At 45.4% G+C, this 13,310-nt stretch overlaps 1 protein-coding gene across 1 annotated transcript in view; it reads left to right on the top strand.

The window, feature by feature from the left end:
- The window catches only part of LOC308176823 (uncharacterized protein), a 239,563-nt gene that overhangs the window by 225,779 nt on the left and 474 nt on the right, over positions 1-13,310 (top strand). The window contains exons 12-14 of the transcript XR_013938648.1: positions 4,434-4,574; positions 6,494-9,294; positions 11,301-13,310. The exon at positions 11,301-13,310 is cut by the window's right edge and continues 474 nt beyond it. The gene's annotated coding sequence lies outside the window, so the exon portion shown is untranslated. The remainder of the gene's footprint in view (positions 1-4,433; positions 4,575-6,493; positions 9,295-11,300) is intronic.

Below are 13,310 nucleotides of genomic sequence, written 5' to 3'. Positions count from 1 at the left end.
TAGATAATGGCTTCTTAAAAATATTTCTCCACTGAAACCCACGAAGAGCGGGTTGCACATAGGCGTCCCTGTGCGCAGAAAGCAAACCAGCCGGCTGCGGCAATAACTTAGGCCTGTATTAACAAATAGCGAATATTTACATTTTTACATGCTGCTGTCTGTTCAAATTAAGCAACCATTGTGCTAGCGGCAGTGAGCGGAGAGCGCTGTGTTGGCTTGAGCCCCGACACAGAGCCCAGGGCTGGGCCGGGGCTTGCTGCGGGCAGGGGGACGCAAGCTGCTTGCTCCCGAGCCCCGCCAGCCCTGGCCCTGAAGCAACCAACAACACTGTCAAAGGCCACTGCAGGATTTCCTCTCACTTTTTTTTTTTTATTTTTATTTTTTTATGGACCATCTTAATGTGAAATTTGTTGCTGTAATTAAGCCAGAAGGGTGCCAGGTACCTATGCACGTACTGTGAATGCGCACGTCGTTCTCTACATTTTTACACTGTTATTATACACGCAGTGGGCTGTAATAAATCGGTGTTCACCCAGGAACAGACAGGACTGACAGTGAGTAAATGCCCCGATTAGCATGTTATTGTGACAACTTTGCAGCTCCCCCTGGTTGGTTACCATACATTTGGGATGCCGATGAGATTATTTTTAAGTCTGGGCTAAGCATCGCTTGGTATTTCATGGCAAACGGAAGAGGAGAAGGAGGCAGAATGAAGGATGAAAGGTTGGCTACTCAGAAATTCAACAAACCCGCTGTTTTCATGGTAACTCTTCTGAACAGGTGGCTAAGTAAGCCAATTAAACAGACTTTAAGAACAAATTATGATAGTAATCCATTGTCTGGGATCGTTGAAATGCGCTGGGTGGAATCTGTTCCCCAGAGCTGCCTGAATAATGAAAATCTATTTTGGTGTAATTTTATTGTTTTCCTGTCTTCATTAAATGTTCAGAGAAGGAGCTCTCTCCTTTTTTTCTTTTTTTTTTTTGACTTTTCCTTAGGGGTGAATGGAGGGTGAAGGAGACCAAACATCTTCCACAGTTTATGAAAAACAGCCTTTTTTTTTTTTTTTTAAATATTAACACGTAAGGACATCTTTTCCTTTAAAAAATAAAAAAATAAAAATACACCAGTTTGCTAATGACATTTTATAACCATTTTAGAGAAGGAAATTTCTAGTATAACTTGAAAACCTTCAATAATATGGTAGACATTAATAAAAAATAAATAAATCTCAAAACGTTTTTGACGGAAACATCTCGATCAACAAAGTGTCTGGCAAGGGCCAGTTAAAAAGTGTGAAACACCAGAGATACCAGCTATGGGCCCTTAGCCCCAGCGGAGGGCTCCAGGGAAGCAGGAGCATCTCTCCAGGGTTGGGGAGAGACCAAGGGAGGGGAGGAGGACACTGTAAACCTTCTGCTTCAACCTCTTGTCCTCAGCACTTTGCATTTCACTGGTGTAGGTTTAAGGCCCTGACAGAAAGGCCTTTGGGTTGAAGCTGGTGATGTCCAACACAAACCAGCTCCTCCACACAGTCTTGCTCAGGGATGTGCTGGAGGTGATTAAAAAAATCACACCAACCGACAGGCACCACTATGGATGTGAAGAAGAGGGCAGTGGAAAATTTAGGCCGGGGTTTTCCAGACAGCCCGGCACCATCTGGGTCTGATTCTGCCCCCACACAGGACAAAAAATGGGCCACACGACTTGGTCAGTGCTGGAGAATGACGGCCACCACCCATCCCAGGACCGTGCCACACACCCCCCTCCTCGCCTTCCTCTGCCCAAATCGCCAGCAGCGCCCCTGCCTCTATCAGCTGCATTGCTGCAGGTTGCTGTGGGTCACCTTTTATTTTTTTTCCTTTTTAAATCTGGGACAGAAAAGAGTTCTCCAGAATTATTTCAGGCCATCGTACGGTAACGACTCCGCGTTGCCACATAGGGCTGCATGAACCAGTGACCTAGGGAGAAAATAAATTACATGCAAGCTGAGGGCTGGCAATGGTGAGTGACAGAAGAATGGCACTCCAAATTGTGTTCAAGAGATTCTGTATTCATTTAAGAAATGTGCCTGTTTAGCCAATTTATTCATTTGACAAGTTCCTTTTTAACCATCTTAACTCACCATTTAGCCTACGATGGCCTTCATTAGTTTATTAGATATTCAGCAAAAGAGATTTTTTAGCATAAATACAGTTCCAGAGAGGATTACTGCACAGGGAATCTATTCTTTTAGCCTCCTTATTCGGATATCAAGTATTTGTTGAAATGGTCTCATATTTACTTAGTCCCTTAATGAAGTCTAGAAAAGCTTTTCTGCAAAGGGAATATTGTTTTGTCAAAATTAGCTTACTTAAATAGTTTTCAAAGTCATCTCAGAACAAAGATTTCAAAGATACTGCGCCAGCCTAATATTTACTTTTTACACCGTACAGTAGTTTAGACTTGCCAGGAAAAGTGCACTTGCTTTTTTGTGTTGTTTTGTTTAAATTTCTCTGTTTCTAGTTGTGAGATATATATGTCATTTCTAGGGGTATGGAACTAATTGAGGAATATGTCCTGCCCTTGTTGAGGTGAACAGGGCAGATAAATAAAAACTCCATTGGACATAAATCTCCTCTACTAACATCAAAGAAACAGGATCCTGCTAAGTGTATTTGTATAATGCAGTAATTTATGCAAAAAGCAGCTTTTGTCAGCAATGCAACAAAGCAGCTTTGATAAATGTCCCCTAATTTATTGTCATGTATCTCAAATCAAAGTAAAACATTTACAGCCTGCACACTGAAGGAACCCAGGCCCAGGGCACTTAAAGGGTTTCTCTCCCTCTCCATCTCCCCCCCCCCTTTTTTTTTAAAGTACAAAAAGCTAAGTTGGGCAAAAGGTTAAAAAGGCTCTGTTTTGAATGCTAAGTACTTTATACAAATTACAGGAAAAATATTAACGGAGCTGCTTAAAGAATGAGAGAAAAGCCTGTACAAATTCAGATTAAAAAATCCACTTACCTTTTCTCTTATGGGTGATGTTTAACAAATCCTAATGCAGACACTAACTGTGTTTTACAGGGACAATCCCAGCATCCCACGTTCTGAAAAAGGAGTAAAACAGTGACTGGAAAAGGTGTTTGGCTCCAGTGCTTTGCTGCCCATCCCTCCTACCAGGCCTTTCCCTTGTGGGGCACACTTTAAGTCAGCTCAAACGTGAGATCTCTGGGGGAAGTGTTATCACTGGCCCTGGCGGGGAGTTGGAAACTGGACCCTAGAGGGGGAGAAGGCCAAAGAGCCAAAAGCTGCATCCCCCTGAAGTGCCGCTGTTGTTTCCACGCTGCAGAAGCTCGTTGGCTCAAGCGTCTCCCAACTTCTTGGCAGAATAGCCCTACCTACAGACCCAGTCCCAAGAGGGCCATTTTGTAATTAAAGAGCCTCATTAAGTGGTGTGACTGAGAAGGCGCAGTCTGAAGTGGGGTGGCCGTGATGCAGGGGAGCACTTGGGAGCCCCCGTGTCTGGGCAGGGCGCCTCAGGCCTGGCCTCCGTCAGAAGGTGCCGCCAGGAGCACGCCCCCCCCAGCGCCACGGCCCTCACGGGCAACGCGCGCGTCCCACCTGGCTGCTGCGGGTCGGGCGGCCTCAGGGCGGCCACGTTTGTGTCCCTAGGCTGGGAGGTAACAGGGAGCAGGCCTACGGGGCGAGGGGGTGGGAAGAGAGGAGATGGGACTGACATGTGGGCATGGCCTCTAGCAGTAGGTCCAGCCATGGTGAAGGGGCAGAGGGCACCCTGTGGCCCACGTCTGGAGACAAAACCGGGCACAATCCTCCCCGGGGATCGACATGTTGTCCATCAGTTCTCCTCTGAGCACGCGGGGAGCTTGCTCAGGGAAGGCCTGGAGTCAGCTCACGGCAGGGAGACTGCCGAACGCCCAGCGGACAATAAATTAAAACTACGTGGGCTTTTCAGTCACTCACACTGCCTCCCAGTTAAAAAGACCCAAAAATGGTACGGCTGCTCCTCGAGCCTCTTTGATATTTAGGGGGAGCGATAAATTCCGCTCTGTTTCAGCAGAGATCTAGTGCAGCTCCACATGTCAGATTGCTTCAGAAGTAGACAGCATTTCTATGTTTTTTACTTAGAAAGCTCTGTTTATAATAAACATACAGCTTCAGGAGTATAATATCCTTTGAGTGGAGTTGTTTCAAAGTGTTTTACAACCCATCTGGTAGACTGACTCGAACGATTAGGCGTGTTCTTGGAGAAAATGCTTTATTCATACAGATAGTAGTATGTTTCTGGCATTGCAAACCAGGAGAATGAAACTTTGCAAATCCGGGCCTGCTGCACCATAAAACAGAGACATGAGTTCACTGAGAAAGTGAAAAGGCGACATTAAAAAAAAAGAAAAAAAAAAGGAAAAAAGTAGTTTTATTTTCTTTGTGTAGCAGTTGTGCCTGCTGGGAATGGAGTCTGCCTCACGCCAGTGCCACCATTCCTGCGAGGCCAAGTCATCGGCACGTGGAGCCCTCACTGCAAATCCCCATGCCTGTCCATCTGTGATGCTGGTCTTAAGACACATTCAGATGGTAAGTCATTAAGTTAGTGTCATAATTACTAGGGTTATCATTAAAATTATATAAAAAGGATTCTGCAGCCACAATCAGTGAAATGAGAGTTTTGCACTTAGCAAAGCCGATCACAGGTGCTATGTCTGAACCACAGGAACACCTTCGGCAGCTGCAAGGCCCGAGGGGCATTCTGCAGGAACAGGTGGGTTGTATAAATATATTTTTATATATATATATATATGTCTCTCTGTATGTATGTACACGCACGTGCATAAGTGTAAATAGTTATACATGCATATATGTGGACAGAGCAAATTATGTGTACGTACCTGTACAAACATATGTATAAATATATGTATAGTCTACATATAGACATATACATACACATAAGTCTGCATCCATATAGAAGGAGCTAGAGCTATATACTGACAAATGTATATTTGTGTGTGTCATATGATATGTCCATATACCTGTATATAAAGACGTGTGTGTGTGTATAGCCATGTATACCCTTATCTATGTATCTGCCAGTGTATCTGACCACTGCCTGCATCCCTTCCACTGATGCTACAGCAAAGATGAAGGCTCCAACTGGGGGAGTGCTGGGGTGGAAATGCCTCTGTGCCCGCTCAGTATTTGGGAGCTGTAACAGCCTCTTTATTTTAAAATCAAACCTGCGAGGTCTAATGTGAAGCCACGCTGGCTGCTGGTCAGTTGTCCTGGCTGTCAAGGCAGGGCATCCCCGGGAAGCTGGCAGTATGCTGATGGCAAGAGTAGCTCACCGCAGCACTGAGGGGCCTGTGGCAGTGCCACGGCTCAGCCCCTACCTGAGCAGAGCAGCCAGCAGTGGAGTGGACAACAAAGAGATGGTGAGAGGCGCAGGGCGGGTGCTGGTGAGCCCTGCCTGCTGCAGGAGCCTGCCGGGCCGCAATGGAGAGCCAGCGGAGGCTGGCACACAGGAGGGAGCTGGCTGGGGCCCACATCTGGCCAGGATGCCAGAGAGGTCATGGGAGAACCTCAAAGTATTTAAAATAAAGTTAGAGAATGCGTACATGAAAAAGCGGCACAATCAGCAGAGCTTTTCGGCAGGCCTGTCACGTCCAAGTCAGCGTCCTGCAGGTACCAGCGACGCTGCTCAGGTGCAGCACCGGGGTTCGCAGCACAAGGGGTTTGCACCTTGCCTGCAACATGCTGCTGACGTTTTATAGGTCTAATGAGATAGGTGCTAGTAGGTGCTAGTGCGAACACACCCAGTGCACTCAGACCTTCAGACAGTCCTCCTGGATCCTTTTTTTTTTTTTTTTTCAGTGATGGGGCTTTGTGATGAAATTTTATCCTGATATGTTTAAAGCAGAGACAGCTGTGAGTAGCTGTTAAATGGACACAAACAAGAGCTCGGGCCAAAATATGCGTGTTCAACATAGCTCTTTAGCTATAAGTTGTGCTACGAGACCACAAAAATGAAGAAACTAAAACATATTAATTGCTTGAAATGGAAACACTCTCTTTTTAAAGTCAGGCACCCTTTTTAAATGTCTTATTTAAGTGGCGCATTGATTTCTAAGTCGCTGAAGCCCCTTTATCTCAGTGCACTTATTTTGTGAGTGGTACGTTTTGACACATGGTTTTGGTTTATTATGTAATGCTTCAATAAATAAATGCAAATTACCAATAATGATCTGTATAATCTGAAACATAACAAAAATCAAACTTTTTTCATGTAAATAGATGGAGAACTTTTTTTTTGTTGTTTCTTTGTCTCATTTTGCAAATTACTCTGTCTGACACAGGTACACATTTCAAAGAAGTTCACATTCAGTGTGAGCAGGACAAAAAAAAAACACAACAAAAACAAATCCCCCCCCCATCTTGGAACGTGTCATTAAAACCACATGGATTTTAAATTCTTGTTCTCATACAGAAAATTGCATTAACAGATTTTGACCTCAAGACTAAGCCACGTTACACGTGTGAAAGGCCCAGCATCTCTGCTCTGATCCGCAGCACCGCTCCTGCATACTGAGTAAGTAACTGCAGCCTACTGATGTAATAGCATCCTGCATATGTCTCATATTAATGGTATTTTCCTAATAGTAATAGCATTAAAAGCCTGTCTACTTTGCTATTGACTTACCCTATTTAGGATAATTTGCCCAGAAAGACTATCCTTGAGCATGTGAACAGCCATATCATTTTATAACACTTAACTTAAAAATATCAAAATCAAAGCAAGCTGACAGTTTGATTCCAGAACTAGTATTTTTCCATTAAAAAAAAAAAAAATCTGTTGTGTTTCTTGAATAATTTATTATCTGGATTTTTGTTGTATTTTCCACATGGAATTGATGAAGAAAAAATACTTTTTTTTTCTAAAGAAAGTTTGGACGAGCGAAAATTCACACATGGAAAACAAATGAGCATCGGGAAACACTCCTCATAGCTAATGGCTACTTGGTATGTCGCCAGAATTCATACAGATCCTTAAAATCAAGTAAATTATGCCCGTAGTGATAGCTCCCTTTCGCTGGAGTCCCACAACAAGCACCAAATGGTGGAGCGGAGCAGAACTGCCAAATTCCATTTTTCACCTCCCGATTCCTTTCAATTAAGCAGCCTCATTTCCAGCAGAAGGGCCTATGCATATTTTATGGCACCGCGGCGGGGTGCAGCCGCGCGCCTCTCCCGGCTCGCCGCCGCGCGCCAGGCCCCACTCGCACACCGCAGGCCCGAGGTGCTCGGCCCTGCTCGCTGCCCGCACGTGCACGCGCCTGCGGCCCAATCCTGCCCATGCCGAGGCCAGGGAGCGGCGGGGGGCTTTGAAGGCAGGGTTTGGCCTGCAGGAGATAAATAAGCAGCAGAGGGGAGTGCAGTCAGGCGCGCACACACACACACACACACACACATATCTTCGTTAGGCAGCCTGCTGAAGACTCAGGCCATGCAAAGGAAATCATCACGAAACGGACGCATTCCTCTTGTGGTCTGCTCATTTGATAAGGGATTGCACACGTTCAAATCACTGGCGAACGCAGAGGTTAAGAAACCTGCTGCTCAGTTAAACAACTGGTGAATTTGTGCTAGAAAAATTAGGATGGATTATACCAATATCAGTTACGACTGCAATAAATATTTATAAACAATCTTCCTTGCAAAACACATCTCTATCATTCATTTCCCTGCGATGAAAAATCTGGAACAATGGAACTAATGACAACATTGTTCCAAAGTTAAATAGTATATCTAATAAGGAAAACACTAAAATGAGCCAAATTCCTTATGAACACAACAGCGAAGCAATTAAAATAAATGTGATTTTCCAGATCAAAACTTCTGGCTGTTAATTGCTATATGGCACCTATCCTAGTCATATGAGTTTCCCTTGCAGCTGTTTTTATTTCATGATCCATGCTGAACTCCCCGGAGCCCAGGCCTGGGCACTGACACGGAGACAGCCCACCCGAGCACCGGGATCGCTGCTGCCAGGTGCCTGCGGATGCCCTCTCAGGACAGGCCTTGGAGGAGAGGCTCTCACCATTTCATTTTGTTGGCCGTGTGGTTCCAAGGCAGAAGCTGCGTTGCCTGCTGCACCTCCTTTTAAATCCCAGGATGACTTTTTTGGGGAGAGGTAAGAAGAGATATCCATCATGTGCTCTTTCCTAATAGTACCTAAATGGTACCGTGCTTCTAATACTCTATACCTGACTGCTTCTCTCACTTTTTTTTTTTTTTTTTCAATTTATGCCCTGCCTGAGTGCAGCAGCCATGGGTAGGGGGTAGGGGGCTGCAGCCTCGGCAGGGCCAGGGCTCTTTAACCCATCTCACGTCACCCCCAGACCACAAACCACACGCTGGAAATCTGGCACGCTCCAGCCAGCTCAGTTGAAACTGTATTTTAGTATCTGTGGGTTATTAATGAGATTAAAGAACTCCGTTACAGGGAATGACAACTGCAGTTTGTCCAACATTAAGCAGATATTGGCATCCTTAGGTGCGAGTCGGGAGGCAGTGATCTCAGATATTGAACAAGCTAAAGCCATGAGCAATATGATATTGATTAGACAATGGGTATTGTATTTACCCACATAGCTTTATTGGGTGAGGCTCAATGTGATGTGTTTTTATTTGGGAAACTTAAGGAAGATAATTAAAAATGTTGTAAGCAGAGCCCAACAGCCTTCGTGCTTTGCTTTTTAAAGGCTGCAGATGTCCTGTCTTCTTTCTTTAAAACTGCATGCACTCCCTCTCCACCTTCCAAAAGATCAAGGGTAATAATAACAACAATAATAATACAGTGTCCTGGAATTTTTCTACATGCCTCAAGAGAACTTTAATTTTTTCCAGAAACTGTTTTCTGATAACAGCCGCCTCTTGGACTTTTCCTGTTACCCAGTATGGCTTTCCAGTGCTGTTGAGGCCAAGTAAAAATGGTGTATTTGGATATCAGGCCTTTCATGTCGAAAACACCTCTCCTGCTAAACAAAGCCTTGTAGAGGAGAACAAAGCCAGTGCCTGGGGTTGGACTGCCCTCCAAGGAAGGAGCACCATGGCACAGAAACAGGGGCATTGGGAGCAGCTTTCCCCACTGCTGCCACCATGGAGCAGCGAGCCTGGTGGTACCAGCGGCCTCACAGGGGAGGAGCGAGGCGTAGAGATCTTCCACGTTCATTTTTTAATTTTTGAGCAGTGCTGAGAAGCTGGTCAATCCCAGAGTCATCCAGAGAGAAGGCCTGGAGCTTAGGTAATGCTTTGTACTTCACACATCCATAATGGGCACACGTTATGTCTCTGGTACTGCAGAATGCAGGCCGGCCTCCGTGCAGGAGGCCAGCCCTCGCTGCCCTCAGCCCTGCCTCCCTGAGGCTGCCACGCCATGAGGTACGCTGGGCAGCCCCGACCCGATGGGCAGGGAGTGCCACGAACTGTGGGCACCCCAGCACGCGATGATGGGGGAATGCCTTTGGGAGCCTCACACCCAGCGGTATCTCCACCCAGCAGTCCGAAGCACCCCCAGCGAGCACGTCCTGCCAGCCTGTTTTGCTGTTTCTCCCATCGATTGCATTCCCTTTCCCCGAGGCCTTTTTTTTTTCCTTTTTTTTTCTTCTTTTTTTTTTTTTTTTTAAATTGTATTCCCACAGCAATACCGCGGTTGCCAGCCCAGCATCACGTTCCTGCCTTTCATCAGAAGGCTGACTCACAGCATCTTTTAGTTTGGGCTCACTTTTTTTTCCGTGGTTCCTTGGTCTAAGCAGCTGCGTGCAGGCGCCCAGCCCAGGGCTGAAACCAGCCATGCATTTTCGCCATCCTCCTTGCCCCCGGGAAGCTTACCGTACCGAGGCTGTTTAACCTGAGGTGTCACAGCTTAGCATTTCTCCTCCCTCCATGGGTGGCTGCTGCTCTAATTCCTCAGGCTTCTGGCCACGGGCCTTTTAATATTTTCCTCCAGTTTGGTCCACCTACGGTGCACCAGAGCTGCTGCCGGCCCCGGTCCCATTGGGGAGGCAGCTTCTTGCAGCCACTGCTGCCTCCTCCGCTCTCCAACCTGATGCTTTCCAGCTCCGGGCTTTGCAAGGGGAGGCAGAGGCAGCGTGTGCCGAGCCTCCATCTGCACCACATCATGGGAATACAAAATGGCACCGAGTCCTACTTCTCCTCATTAGATGTGGGCAAACTTGGCTGGAGCACAAGTGTGAAAGCTCATCTTTCTTCAGCTGCTTGTAATTCGGGCTTGAGCAAGAGCATTATTTGGGGCTTAAGTCAGTCTTCTAAGTAGGTCACAATTCTTCGCCTAGACCCAAATTCCTGTCTATGACTTCTCAGAAGCATGGATCCTTACTGTCTCTGGATTTGTGAAACACCTTGGGTGCCCTCTTATCAGCTTCATCAGCTCCTCAAATGAATCCACAAAACAAACAGACACTAACTTGCTGCCTGCTTAGGGGTCAGCCTTGGAAAAATTCCTCTGCCTTGGGTGGCAGCCATTTCTCTGTCTCATTTGCATGGCTGATTTTCCCAATTTAGTGATACTCCACTACTAGCCCTGTAAAAAGGTAAAAGGACACATCCTGCAACTCCTATGGTCATTGCCTCAATGGGAGGACAAAATGCGATGAAGATGGCCAGGAAGCGCCAGCCCATATGGAGTTGGCTGTCTGAAACAGATGCAGTGCAGTCTGTGCTATAAAATGGAATTCGTTTTAGTGGTGCAGAGACTGATTCCCCAAATCATCACAGCATGTGTTAGACATTAGTCCTAGTCTTTAGCGTAGCACTATAAGGGGTTTGGACACACCCGGTGATAAAATGAGGCGGAAGGGAAGGGAAGGGAAGGGAAGGGAAGGGAAGGGAAGGGAAGGGAAGGGAAGGGAAGGGAAGGGAAGGGAAGGGAAGGGAAGGGAAGGGAAGGGAAGGGAAGGGAAGGGAAGGGAAGGGAAGGGAAGGGAAGGGAAGGGAAGGGAAGGGAAGGGAAGGGAAGGGAAGGGAAGGGAAGGGAAGGGAAGGGAAGGGAAGGGAAGGGAAGGGAAGGGAAGGGAAGGGAAGGGAAGGGAAGGGACGGGACGGGACGGGACGGGATGGGACGGGAGTACAATACAACACCAAACAATACAACATGGCACAATGCAAGGATGGTTTAGAGCTTTTCGCTCACCACTTTGGCTTTCTGGTAGTTCTGCAGAACAGTTCTGCATGCCTACAGCAGCTCGCAGCCCTGTGTCTGAAAATTACCGTAATTTTCTTTTTTTCAAGCATGTAGAAAGAAAGAAGTTTTACCTCCCCGCCAGTGGAGGGATGAGTCTAGACTTTAACAACATGAATGGGAAACATGACCTAAGCAAACGCCATATCACTCACTAGAGGAGGAGACTTGGTTAAAACGTGTGGTTTTAACACTCATTTGGCCAAGGGAGATCATCCATAGTGATGGGTAGTACTCGTTAGCAGCCAGATGTTGGGGCATTTCTCTGCATCACACTTCCAGATGTTTGGTTTTTTTTCCCCCTTGATTGCAACTTTGGGGTGCAGTGGTGGAATGCTGGAGCTGGATCAGAGCTCGGTTCTGTGGTCACCTTTATATCACTGAAATGAGTTGAAGTGCTATTTTACAATGGATTACAGGATGCCCGCAGCTTTTATGTTTTATTTTTGTTTCTGTGAGGTTATTTTTCACTTCCTCTTCTGAATAAAAAGAAAACAAAATGTTAAATGTCTAATTGAATGGACTGTTGGAAAAGGTGCATAGAAAGGTCTAGCATGTGAACTTCTGTGAAGCAAATGCCTTTGTTTCCAAACAGGCTAGTGATAGCAAATATTTATTGACATTTTCCTTCCATAGGGGCGTTAACAATTATAATTTGCTAGTACGTACCTCATGAGTACTTTCAGGTTTTGAACAGAACATCTGTTGGTCAAAGATGAAAAAAAATGTTGAAAAAAAAAATCTATTTTTCCAGGGTTATGAATCTAACAGCATCACAAATTATCGCTAGGAAAACAGTTCAAAAGCCTGAACTTGCACTTATGGAAAAAGGAACACAGATAGAGGAAACAGATAAATATGCGTCGTGTTGGTAGGCTTTGTTTTCTGAAATGATATATTGTTCCGGAGAAGCGGTTAACAAACAAATTATTGTCTGTGTCCAGTACAGCCAGATCTTTGGTTCCACCGAACAGATGTTAAGGTGAAGCAGATTAAAGCTTAATTCACAATAGGGCTGCACCACAGGAAAGGTGCCCTAAGTTTATCTATTGTTAAATAATATAATTTATCGTCTTAGAGGGCTACAGAGCAATTGCTGTTCCTTTTCTACTTTTTGAACAAAGATTTATAACATAGATAATCCCCAATTTTAGATATTTGCTGCAGGTTATATTTGAAAGAATTTCCCAAAAGACTGATAACCCCTTTTTTTCCTTAACCACAGTCAAACCAGTGAACTAATATGATGCCTGCTTCAAATAAATGTATTTGCTGCCTCTGTGCATGATAAGTTTTCATTTAGTCTATGATCAGCTGACAGTATGCAAGTTTGCAGATACCAGTAATTGAATACAGATAACCTTGGTTGTTGACCTATGCAGAGCCATGGCTGTCTAGTTTCCATTGTTTCTGTTTTTGCTAGTTGACACAAAACTGATGTGGGCTGAATTTATATATTAGCCATCCATTATAGTGGGAATTGCTTATCGTTGTGGATGGATATTGCAAGAAGTTTCTATTTATTTAACCTAATAAGATCGCAGAAATGAACCTGATTGGGTCCATTCAGGAGCAGAATTAACCCTTATCAGCCCAGTTAATTTCTGCATGGATAACAGAGCATGTAAAGGATGCCTGCCTTATTTCTATTTTTTACATGTTAATTTTATTTTCAGTTAGATGGATTATATCAACTGGCAAAGAATCCGTGCAGTATTGAGAAAGTGAAGTTGAGGGTTGCAAAAGAGTGAAGCAGTGCTGGATATCCAAATCCTCTTGGCTTCTGACCGCAGCAGACAACAGTTCTCCTAGACCTCATTGAAAGCTGTGCCTGAAAAGACTATAAGGTAGAGTTTGCCAAGTGATGACAAGGGCAGTGGCAACGCAGTCCCTGCGAGAACCACATCCTATAGGGCTCACAGCACAGGCTTCGGATCATGTACTGGGAGCTGCTCCTCTGCAGGTGCAGCCGTCTCAAAGCTCCTGTACCTTGCAGCCAGATGGAGGTGCCTTTGGTTGCTTGTTTGTGGCCTGCTTGGTTTCAGCTTCGCCATGGCCAC

Source organism: Anser brachyrhynchus, assembly GCF_964034855.1.
Source record: "Anser brachyrhynchus genome assembly, chromosome: 12".
NCBI classification, from domain to species: domain Eukaryota; kingdom Metazoa; phylum Chordata; class Aves; order Anseriformes; family Anatidae; genus Anser; species Anser brachyrhynchus.
The sequence above is the reverse complement of the archived record's forward strand: the minus strand, read 5'-3'. Positions and strand labels throughout refer to the sequence as shown.